Source organism: Lipophrys pholis (assembly GCF_963383615.2).
Source record: "Lipophrys pholis genome assembly, chromosome: 13".
NCBI classification, from domain to species: Eukaryota; Metazoa; Chordata; class Actinopteri; order Blenniiformes; family Blenniidae; genus Lipophrys; species Lipophrys pholis.
The window spans coordinates 11282049-11294638 of NC_137632.1; the positions used below are offsets into that span (position 1 = coordinate 11282049).

Here is a 12590-nt window from a genome sequence, read left to right on the forward strand (position 1 = left end):
TTGAAATCCCACATCAACAAATGAGCTATTTGTTTTATTCAATACTAATTATGGCTCTGCGCAATCTAATTCATTCTCAATGCATTTTTGATGTCTTAAACACAGCAGCTGCCTTTTTAGCTTTGTGTGTCCGTCAATGATTTCTTCCACCTACACTGCATTAATTAAGACTTTCTGTTTCCCTGCCTTTATGCTGCAAACCAGAGGATTGTTTGGAATGCCATGCAACACAGTGTAAGGTTCAACATTTTATACTCATGTTATTGATGGGACTGTTGTGTAGTGCTGTTTTATATTATTACATGAAAGAAGAATGATGTTTAAATGTTATGTTGACGGAGGTGCCTGAGACTGTTTTCAGAGCACTGGAGTTTATGAGTTAGCGAGCCCTGTGACCTGTAAATCCCAGAGGCAGGCAGCACCTGATGTGCCAAGGGTCGTCGTCTTATTTTCATCCCACAGGGGATTCAATGTCGCACGCTCTCGCGCTGAAATGTTTCCTGAGATTTCTCAGGAATCCTCATACAAGACGTCTTCAGACCTCGATAATGTGGCGCATTGTGGCATGGGCATTCTTATTGCAAAGCATTTTACAGTCAAGCCTCTTATGCCATAGAGATTGTTGCGCCGTGGTGTCCTCAGCTGGCCAGGAATCCTTCACTAATATCCAACGTAAACCTTGGTCAACCACCATATTTATTCGAGACACATCCCCATCCAGGGCCCTCATTTCCGCAGTTAATAGAGTCAACTCCTTGAGGACTCTGGCCAATCAGCAAATGACCTGCTCCGTCAGAGCTGACGGAGAGGAGAGCTGTGAGGAGGCGCCGGAGCGGTGTAGCAGACAGCATCTGTTATAGTGGTACAGTGATCTGCAGGCTGCAGACTGTTTTGGCGAATTTCTTTTTTCTTTTTTTTTTTTTAAAAACTAGGAAATTTGCTCGCTTACAGCATCCTGAAAACTGTAGCCCCCTGGCAAGATTATGATATTTATTTCAACGTAATATACCTTAACCCTTTTACATGAGCAGAAAATTCTATTATTAACATGCCTGAGGAGGTCATGCTGATCTCACCACAGGAAGCTGCAAATTATGACATTTATGTAATAGGCTGTAACACAAGTCGTTAGACTCGTGGAAAGTAAGAAGAAAATAAAACCCACCTGGTTTGTCTTTAGGCTCTGTCCTTCTTGTACTGCTGAGTTTTAACTCAAAGCTACTCTGTTCAGATTTAGGCTTTACACTGAGTGTTTTAATGCTCATCAGTACGCTATTTACAATAAAATTGCAATGCTGTACACACTAAACTATGCAGATTAACATCTTATTGAATTACCTCATTTGCATTAACTTAACATCATGTTTGTGGCATTTTATACACATTTTTCTCCTTCATTGGTATTTTTTGTCTTCTATTGAGGCCTCATTCAAATTATTGATGTTAAAAGTTCTCATTGGTTGTTTAGTTGTCACAGGCTTTGTCATTTGGCTGTTTAATGCTGAACAAACGTATCGTTCACTGTGAATAGCTCCTTACATGACGTGAAAACAATGCAGATGAGTGTATTTTGCACTACTCAAAACTGTCATATAATAAGACTGAAAAGAGACTCATACGTTCAGCATCTCTCTGTTCATTTCTCCATCTTCTCCCATCACAATACTAAAAAGCGTCTTACTCGGCCTGGTTTAAGTATTGATTTTATTTAAGATGAAACACCCTTGCACCGATGGGATTGTCATGTTTTCCAGCCGCATGTCTGCAGGCCTGTCGTCAGCTTTTCATGCACATTGTCATGTCTCCGCCGCTGATGTTTCCTTCCTGAGGAGAGCAGTCCTCTCCTGGTCCACACAAAACACTGGATTTGTCCGAACAAAACATATATATATTTTTTTTTTTTTCATTTCAATCGAATACTGGGAGCACTGTTTGATTTGTGTGCTTCCTTTTTGTATGTGTGTGTTTTTTGTTGTTTTTTGGGAGCAAAGCGATACTTTTGACATGATCAACTTCATGCAATGTCTTCTTCTAAACCGTTTCTCGCACATGCAAGATAGTCTTGATTCAAATTGGAATTGCTTATGAATTTTTCTTTTTTTTTTTCAATTTTTTGCACCTATGAATGATTATAATTAGTATTTCTCCTTTAATCATTGGGTATAAGCCTGCAGATGTCCTTGTTGCTCTTTGGGTTTGTTTTGTTGTCAGGCAATTGCCTCTTTTGTTTAGTGCTGCATTAGACTCAACCAAGGCGCAAAACCTGTAGTGTTTACTCTTTCTCAATCTTACTTAAGCACAGTAACAAGAAATAGGCATCTCAAAGACCTGGCCACTTTGTTGATGTAAAGGTGCTTCTTTTTCGTAGAGGCTGTTTGTGCCGAACATACAGTCGCTGCGATAATTATAGAACGTGTTGAGTAACAGAGCAAAGTAAAGGAACTTGTCAAAATGTTTGTATTTGATTAGATTTTTGAGGTGATTTGTAATACAAGTCCAAATTAGCAAATATTTGTGTATTTGGTGGCTGTGGCTGAGTTGGTGGAGTTGGTGGAGTGAGCCGTCTTTAGATTTGTCTTGTGCGTGTGTCGAACTGTTGTTGAGCGAGACACTGAAGCCCCAAAGCATTCCCAATGGAGGATGACCACCTTGCATGGCAGCCATCAACATCAGTGTGTTAAGATTTGCAATGACTGCTGAAGCTTTGAAGTAAAGCTCTATATAAGTGAAATCCAGATACCATTTTAACTGAATTCTCCCGTGTTAATATTAAAAATAACAACAACTTTTGTTTATTCCATTCCAGATTAACAAAGTTGTACTTTGGGGTGCACCAGTTTTTGATTAAGTGCTGCCTTTGTTCATTTAACAGATATAAAATACCCTCCCACTCCTTTTAAAAAGATAGTCTCTCACTTATGCTTAACGAAAAGACAAAAACCTCCAGATTTTCACTGGGAGATACAAGTTAATTGCTATTAATAAAGCCTGTAATTACTCCCCAAATGTTTTTAAAAATAAATCAACAAACAGCAGCTGTGTTTGCCTGACAAGTGTGTAGATCTGCCAAACTGTGATGCAGTGCAACATCTGTCTGTGTTAAAGTGTAACCTCACTGGAGGAGCAGTGTGAGTCATATCAGGGACTGTGATTGTTGTCGTTTTCCATGTTCTTCAATGAAGGAAAACAGCTCATCTTTTCCTTTAAGTGTTACCCCAAGACAAATAAAAAGGTCAAAATCATTAAAAACTCTCATCAGTCATAGAAAAAAAAGAAAGTATAAGTAGCTCATATTGCTCAAATGAAAACGTCTTGTCAGGAGGCCTTTACCGTCTCAACTGTGAAATGACCGGAATGCTTTTAATAGCATCCCTCACATCATCTTATTATTTCTATTATTCTAAGTGCTTAACAGCTGTTGACATCTTCTCCACCAGTCTGCTTGACAGAATGTTTAATTTGAGCTTAAGTGTTGCGTTGCTCACCTTCACCAGCGAAACCGATCTGATTCTGACGCGTGTGGTTTTCTTATTACCGAAACAACAGCAATAAGCGGACGGATCTGTAAACCAAAACATGCTGGGTCCGTTTACTCTATTTTGTGCTTTTATGATTATACAGTAAATTAAATCACCTAAACAAGTACATAATAAATGTAATGATGTAATCAACATCAAATTAAATGCAAAACCACAATAAACTATGGAGACACCAGTTGATTACACTTTTTACAGCTTTCACAATCAAAGTGAAAAGCCTCTAACTGGCACACATCAACAACTGCCATTTATTGCTTATGGATTCTTCTTTTATGGAGGAAAACATTGGGAAAAGTACAGCAACCAAACCAAAATGTGGTACTTTGCGGTGTGGAGTTGATTGTGTGAGTATTTCACCTTGATGTGTTCAAAGAGACAGCTCTGCCTCACTTGGAATTTAATTAAACTTAATGTAATACATTTTATTTGATGTGTGTTGTCCGGTCTGCTGGTGAAGTTACTTTAATCACTGTGAGGGGGAGGAATACTGTTATTCTTACTGTGATGGTAGTAATTTCGCCAAAGGGGGGGGGGGCTGTATCTGTTCCACACTGTATATTGTACCCTGGCTATAAAGCTGCCATAGCCTCCCATACAATCCTAGTACACACACCTACACAGACTCTATGAGTAGAGGGGTGGACTAGTTGTTGGTACTTTTGCCTCACAGCAAGAATTGCTCTCTCTATGGGGAGTCTGGTTGTTGTGTACTTTCCTTTTTTCCTATAGTCAGCTGGGGGCAGCATCCACCTCCCCGCAGCCTTAAGTCAAATATTGTTAGTTTAGAAAATGGGTAAGTGGATGGCACGTGAAGTAATGTCGGTTGAGTTATGTCAACAAAAAAAAATTGCAGAAGAAAAAAAAACTGAAAAAGTTGGGTTGTTTCATTGTCGTTTTCAGTGTCACAAGTTGCCTGTAGACATTTTTAGAGTCAGCTTCTGCTTTTTTTCAGATGCTATATATTTCAATGGAATACAATAATAAACAGAAGTCACTCTACTAAACTGAAGAGATGGTCACTGAGTTCAAACCAACCCATATCAATGAAAATCAAATATTATTATCCACTGTTACTTGTGAACTTGGTGCTTTTTTGCCTTCTATGTATACTGTCTATATAAAGCTATACTGCTATGCTAAGTGTGTTGTTAAGAATTTCCTTTTTTCTTAACCTAAATGTTTTACTTTGTGTCTGTGAAAAAGCAAGTATAGCTAATCAAAACCTCATGCCACGCATTCAAAAGTCTAAACTAGTCCAAGTGATAAGTATTTTCAAGAAGATCGACGGCTACTTTATTTCCTAAGTGAAAATTTCAGGCCTTTTTTTTTTTTTTTTTTAAATACTCAGAAAAATACCGAAATTCAAACATTGATTTCAGCCATTGGTAACAAGCACACCTGCGCTTGACAACAGACATTGTGAATGTTGGATTGCATTAAAGCAGCATGGCTTCAGTTTTGCCTGAAACCTCACCTCAGTCTGAGAGTTTTAATTGAAACTGCTGCCTATTCTTTGCTTTCATTCGTCTGCATTGTATCAGAAATAGGTGTGAAAGTGCTTGTCTTATCCGGCAGCTATCTCGTCATGACTGTGACAGTGTTTATGTGTTTATCCTGCAGCTGGGACACGACTGGGTTCCTTGCAGGAGCACGTCTTTGTTGTCCCACACACTGTCCCCATTTCCATCCTTGCTCGGGATAATTACCCGTGACAGTGGCACTGATCGGCCTTGTGAAAGTTGACAATAGTTTAAAGTGTCCTTTGATAATAACTTCGCGTCGTGGATTTACTGCTAAGTTTGTGAGTCAAAGAATGAGCAAGGGATGGCAGGGAGTGCCTGTGTTCATTTCTTCCCGTGCTTATAGAGGAGCCTGGAGGAGCAGGCCCACCTCCAGCTCAATGAGCCATGACTGTTTAATTGCCTGACATTCTGTCAGAGCACACACCCTCAAAGCTCGGAGAGAAATGGAGATTTTAAAGTCCAAAGAGGGGATAAAGGCACAACAGACTGTCAGGCTCAGAGGCGCATTAAAGATAAGAAGTGGGGCTTTTAATTTGACATTTGTAACAAGTTTTGTGCAGTTCAATTTAGTGTAGTTTTATTGGGCTTTTTTGTCTCCCTTGTGTAATACATGGTTTACATTTTATCTGTGGAGCGCAATGGCACAACAATGAGAGCTCGGCGCGACTTGACTGCAGAAAAGAGCCTTTCGGGAGCAATATTTGTCAAAAATTAAACCTTTGATCCATGACTTTCTACTCCGAAACATCGCTGGTCTGTCTTTGTACAGAGGTTTACAAAGTTCTGTCTTTGTAAAGTATCTAATTAAAGATGTGTATACTAATCGGATTTGTTTTTTTAATAAATAATTAGGACATCATGTGTGATTACAATGCAGTTAATGCACATTTATAAAAATGAATACATGTGATTAGGCTATAGTTAGCTCCCTCATCTTTGGCTAATTCAGATTCACAAAGAAAGTCTTATGTCAGTTCGATTATGTCTATATGCTGCTTTTTTCACTAAATTGTTAAAAGTTTCATCCATTCTTTATTTAACAATGTGTTTTAGCCTCAGGTTCTTTCAGGAGAAAAGAGAAAATACAGTGTGGCTTATGTTTGTTATATTTTTTTATTTTTCCATATCAAATCCACCAAAAACTATTATTCTAATCTTAATGTCATGTTTTTTTTTCCTTCAAAAGCTGCGGTTCACCCGTAACTTTTTCTGTGCACATAATGGTGATGAATTATAAATACATACGTCAAATGGAAACATAATTGCGGAAGCATTATGACATACAGTTAATTTGTAGAGCTGTAATTACTTCTTGTGTGTGTCTCACTTTGCCAACATTTTCCTTTTCATAGATACAACAAACCTATATATAAAAAACCTGTCAAGTCACCAGTCAATAGGCATTTTCTGGCTCACGGGCAGACATCCAACCCAAGATTAATGGCAAAAGGGGGAGGGGGGGGTATTTTATTGATGCTCATTACATCTTTTATCTCTGACTACATTGACAGTAATGTACCTAAAAGAGGAAAAATGGAGTGACACGGTAGGCCTCTCACTGTGCTGAACTGTTAATTATTTAATATACATACAAAGTAGAGCGTTGCAAGTCTTCTAATCCCAGTGTTTACCATTCGATCCCCATATCCCCAATCCCATTCTTGCAAAGCATTGAACTTCCTCACAATGTGTGCCAGCGTGTTGCATGTGTGTGTGCATAAGGAGAAACTGTGGTTACACTGATTAGCCAAAACATTATGACCGGATATTAGATGAGATGTTCGCCAAGCCAGTGAAATGGCAAAAATGGCGAAGTGTAAAGTCTTTGAACAATCGTCCAGGAGTGGTCCCAGTCCGTCTTAGGGATCCACCCAACTAGTCATCTAAACATGTAAACACCTGGTATTCAACACATTAGATATTAATCGATTAGAATGATATTCCCATACAAGGCTGCTCAGAGTTCCAGAGCAGTTCCACCCAAAAACAGCATTGGAAAATTACAAAGATGTCCACTCACAAAAACTAGCATGGAGTCTAAATACTTTCAAAGACAAAATGAAAACAAAGTACAATGTAAACCGTCTGGCAGGTGCTCATAATGTTATGCCTGAAAGTGCAAGCCAAAATGAAATAGGTAAAAACACATTTTTAGGAGGGGTGAGACTTAATCCCCGACAGCGGTTCCTCTCCTCGCAACATTAGATCACTTCTTATCTCCCCCATGTTCAGTTCAGTAAGTGTGAAACCGTTAAGAAAGAGGCAATCTTTATAGTCCTCTTGGCTAGCCCTCTCTCAAAGAAAAGGTGGCAGCATGGTAGATCAATGCTTAGAATAGATGCCCAGCAGCAGGGAAGGTTTTCACTTGACTTTCAGTCCTGTCCATATTTGTGATTTTGTTTTCGCAAGGAGCTCCACTCTCCTACCACAGAAGCATGCAGGTCAATAAATAGCTCTTAGGTGTAACTGTGTGATTGGTTATGTTGGTTGGCTTTGTGATAGATCAGTGGTCTGTCCAAGGTCTTTCTTCGCTTTCAGCCAATGTGTGGGTGCCAGCCTTCCATAGCTCTGATCAAGAAGGGTATGAGGAATATGAATAAGTGAATGAATGTTCACGGGGAAAAAAAAATTGCCTTTCAGCAAGTATCAGATGATTTGTCTGAGTTTCCAACAATCTATGAAGTAGTATAGTCGCTCTCCGTGTAGTCTCAGTATCATCTTCTTATGTTCATACCAGAATGTTTGAGGTACATTTCTTTACAGTTACTAGGTGAGTAATTTTTGCAAGAGTTTTAAAAGCACAACAGTTCCTGCATGGACTCTTTCCTTATTTGCCTTGTTCAAAAGGAAACATTGAGTAAAACATCCATGTGTGGTTTGTAAAGTCAGTTGTCAAGAAAACATCGCCACTCCTTTCCAAAATCTTGACCCTGGCATTATATCTCTGCAGTCCAAGAACATGTCAAGCCACTGAAACATTCTTGTTTTGGATACAGCTTAATGGAAGTAAAGTGGGCCTATCCACAGCGCCATTCTTTGAGTTGTTGTATCTACTGACTTCTGCCCAAGCCATGCAATTATGAAGATTCCTCAGATTCTAGCATAGCTGATGTTTTTTTTACAAAGACCACACAAAAATAAACAGGCATGGAGTGCATATGTGGCATGAAGCTTCAGGGAACCGGTTGACCGTGAATTTTAACAAATGCCTGGGTTATCGCCGGTGCGCTAACAGAAGCATTTTCTAAAATTATGACATTAAGCTCTATGATTTATTTAAAAAAACAATTATGAAGATAAGTAAATCACCACCAATATTTGCACCACCTGTAGATTGTGTGTGCCTGTCCAAAGTCTCCCTCTCACACACATAATGGGGACTTTTGTCCTTTAGGGAATCCCCATAATAGGTATATATATGTATTTCTTTTTTTTTTATAGTGATGTTTTACAGGGGAGGGGCACACCATGGAGTAGTGGTTAGCACCATAGGGCCGAGTCCTTCTGTGAGGAATTTGCATGTTCTCTGTGTGAGCGTATGGGTTTTTCCAGGACTTTGGTTTCCTCACACAGTCTAAAAGCATGAACGTGATGTTAATTGGTGACCCTAAATTTCCCATCCGTGTGAATATGAGTGTGTGTGTGACTTGAGTTGGGCTGCTGACCTGTCCGGGGTGAATCCTGCATTTGCCGGGAACAGCTCAAGGCTCCCATTGCTATGAATTGGATAAAGCAGTATCGAGGATTACAGTGGTTGAGTGCAGAGGGGCTTCCAGAGAGCTTGAGCAGAGCGGAGGCCTTTGTCAGCATGATTTAGTTTTTCTCTGGTCATTTTATTTAAAACCACATTTTATAACTGTTTGTATTGTTTACTAGAGATGAATAGTGAAATGTGCTTTAGTTTGCAGGCATTAAGACTTCACAGATCCTCAAAACTAAAAGATTCTTTTTTTTCCTGCGTATTCCAACAACAATAATGCGCTATAATGTGAAAAATGACTTGGCGTGAGACAAATCATGTGAAGTGCGGTATGATTAAAGCTCCATTCTCTTACTTTGTTTTTTGGAAACTTCTGAGTTACTCAATGTGCCTAAATGTCTCATCTGATATATAAACTGTAATTGTTATTTCCATGTTTACCTAACGAGCTAAAGCCTAACCTGGTATTACAATATTTTGAAACCAAGAAGTAGTGTATAATCAACGTGCTTATGTGGCATCAAGCAGCACAACTAACAAGCCCTATAATATGTTACATTTAGAAAAACATCAGAAATTGCACAACAAATCACTTCTTTGTGGGAGACATGGACGGTTAAGAGAACTGGTGGCTGATCACTTTATATGCACTCACATTATTGTGACTTGTTGGGACCAAATATAAGTTCCCTGAACTCTTCATGCCCATGCCATTGTGTCGACGTATTATCAGATAAATGTAAAACACAAGTATTCTATTGAAAACCCTTAACAGTAGATAAGTATCGTGTAAAGACAGTTATGTTGTTGTTGCATGAAAGTCATCACACAGTCAGAAACAGTAATATTGTTTAGTACTTCATCACTTCACTTTCCAAACAAGCTCTGTGTGCAGCACACATCAGTCATAGCACTCGTGGTGTTTGCTGTTTAGTCAGAAAACAAAGGGGTAAAACAAGAACTTAACCAAAGTTGACATAATCAAGACACCGCACTCTGAGTGAGACAGCTGTGTTTACTGTTAGTGCGCTAAAACAGAAAGTAAATTTCATTTCCAAGCATGATATTCTGGTGTGCTTACAAATATAACAAGCTGCGGCTCTGCACCACATGCAGATCCTCAACAATGGCCTGAAACTTAACAACAGCGGGAAGACATGCACGTCTTTGTTCAGCAGTCGGACTGCACATTCTCATTTTCAAACATCAGTATGAGTGATTCACAAGCTCCGACATGCCGAGGCATTATTTACTTATACGGTGTGACCACGGGTCTTTTAAAATGGCATTTTTAAATTTGTAATGTTTGTTCCATGTCAAACGAGTAGCCAATGGTATTGGGTGGAGCTGCTGTGGGAAAAGGTTTGAATTCTCATTCTGGGATTTTCCATGATTTTTATTCAATTTTTTTTTATTTGTTTTTCCCCTCTCCGAAAAATACCTGCAGGAGTGCATAGATGTAGTATTGCACACCCTTGTTTGATTGTGACACAGCAGAGCAAAATCCTATGACTTAAACTCAATATCGAGATTGATTGTCAGTTACTCGTGTAACTTTTCACCAGTTGAGTTGTGCAGAAAATCTGTCTTTGTAATAGATATTTTGTAGATTACCTGTGGGGATTTGATGTAAAATAATTGATTCTATGATGTTATGGTAACTGTACTCCAACATTCATTGATTATCTTTAACATTACGTTGAATTGAATCTAGCGCCTGTTTATTGTTGCTATGACGATGAGGATCTGATTAGATATCTGCAGAACCGCGAGAGGTGTCCTCACTCTTGTGGGACACTGTAATAAGAAAAGTTAAAGAGGCACAAGGAGGAAAAAGGTATACATAAAACACCTTGTAATTTTCAAGTGCCTTCATCATTTCAAGTGTCTTAGTAAATTTGTGAAAATTCTTTATCTTTTTGTAATTTACTGATCATCCTTTATTACTATCTCAAAAGTGTTAAGCTACGTTGCTCTGAACTCACGCTTCTGCCACAGGTGTCTCACGAGATAAACGTCTGTTTCTTTATTATATTTTCCCAAAATCTAGCTGATTTCAGACGTTTGATTGATTTCTAACTTGTTGATCTTTGCATCCACGTTACTGCACACTTAGAGAAGTGCAGTTCGTATATGGATTCATTCATTTAATTTTACTCACTCTGTGCACTCTTAGATACGAGTTTGAGTCCCACACTCACAACAAGGATCTGCAGGGAGAAAGTGAAGCGCAAAGCATTGGCTTGAAGCTGCTGCCCTCATTCTGCATGCATGCAGCTCCGTGAGAGCCGAGCGTATCTTGAAACGATCGGTCAGTCTTATTAAATCTAAATAAAGGTTTTTCAAAAGGCCACTTTGTGTGGGTGTGCGGGTCTCTTCCTCTGAGGCACAAGCCATATTGTTGCATAGTCGGGATTGAGCATTTCAAATGATCAGTAACTGCAAATCATCACGTCGAGCAAAGTAGATAAGTTTGAGGGCTGGAGCTCCTGATTGTGTAACGTGGCGATAACAGAAAGCAGACAGGAACGTGGTTGTGAGTGTGTCTCTCTGAATACCTGATGTAAAAACTCTCACGTCTTCAAGTTCAAAAGAACTATAAGGAAAATCCTATTAATTTATGCAGCCTTCTCTTTATGCAATTAAATAGTGTGTGATAAACAGACACAGAAACATAGCACAGAGGGACACATGCCAAGCTATTAAAGTATTGTGATTTTAATCAGCTGGTACCCTAAAGCTTTGTGACCTGGATCTGATAGTGACATAAAGAAACTGCACACGCTGTATTATGCTCAAAGGTGCAACAACCACAGTCTGCGTCTCATCCACAGTTTACTGTTGTCTGCACAAAGCAGCAGCCGTAATGTTATGGGGACAGTGGTGTGCCTTCCTGCTCGCTGCGATGAACATGGCGTTCAGGCTGAATATGTATGAGTCAGACATAGAACCAATTGAATTGCTCCCGAAAGATGTATTTCTGAGACATTGAGTCATTTTAATCTGTGGGTTCCCTCTTTTTAAAATAAGGTGAAGAGTGAGATATTTATTTAACAGGATTCTGTTCTGGAGGAAAAAGTAAAAAAAATAAATAAAAAAAGGTGACTTTATCCTAACTACATGATATTTACAAAAAGCTCATTGCCCAAAATGAAGACATCTTGGTTGATAAAGTCAAGTTAAGTCACCAAATATGTATTTTTCTTTGTGGTGTAAACTGTTGTTTCATTTAAAAGTTCAATGGTACATCTGAAGAAAAAGGCTTACGAAGGCAACAGTGGTTACAGTTGACAGAATAAAACAATGCCCTATTACCCCCACAGTATTAAGATATATTGGGCATCCTGATCAGAGCCACAGAGCAGAACACTGTGTGGGAACATTACGTGTTCAAGGGAGAAAAAAAACCCTTAAAGGTCAGTTTATAATCTCTTTCTTTTTCCTGAACGTCACTTGGCAACATGCTGCTCTCTTTGTCTGTGCTTCAGTTTGATAAATATGGACCGTGACTGTCTTTGGGTTACTGGTTCACAAAATCTGGTCATGGTTTCTAAACTGGAATGAGTAAAAAGGCCAGGGTTTAAAAAAGAAAAAAGAAAAGAAAAAGAAAGAAAGAAAGGATGAATAAAATGATATCCAAGCTTTAAATAAGGCAAAAGACCTAATATATATTTCCAATAGATTATGGGGAAGATTGGGAATAAGCAGGGTGCTGTGTGCTCAGTGTGGAACTGAATGCACTGTTTTCTGTGGCTTTACAGCAATCCTGCTCCATTCTTTGTCTTAAACAGCGTCTCACAGTTGAAGACCAGCACAGTCAATATCATT

The 12590-nt window shown here is 39.0% G+C and overlaps 1 protein-coding gene across 1 annotated transcript in view; it reads left to right on the forward strand.

Annotated features, from left to right (window-relative positions):
• Positions 1-12590, forward strand: part of LOC308119304 (glypican-6-like) — an 87183-nt gene that overhangs the window by 58604 nt on the left and 15989 nt on the right. The gene's annotated exons all lie outside the window — the stretch shown is intronic.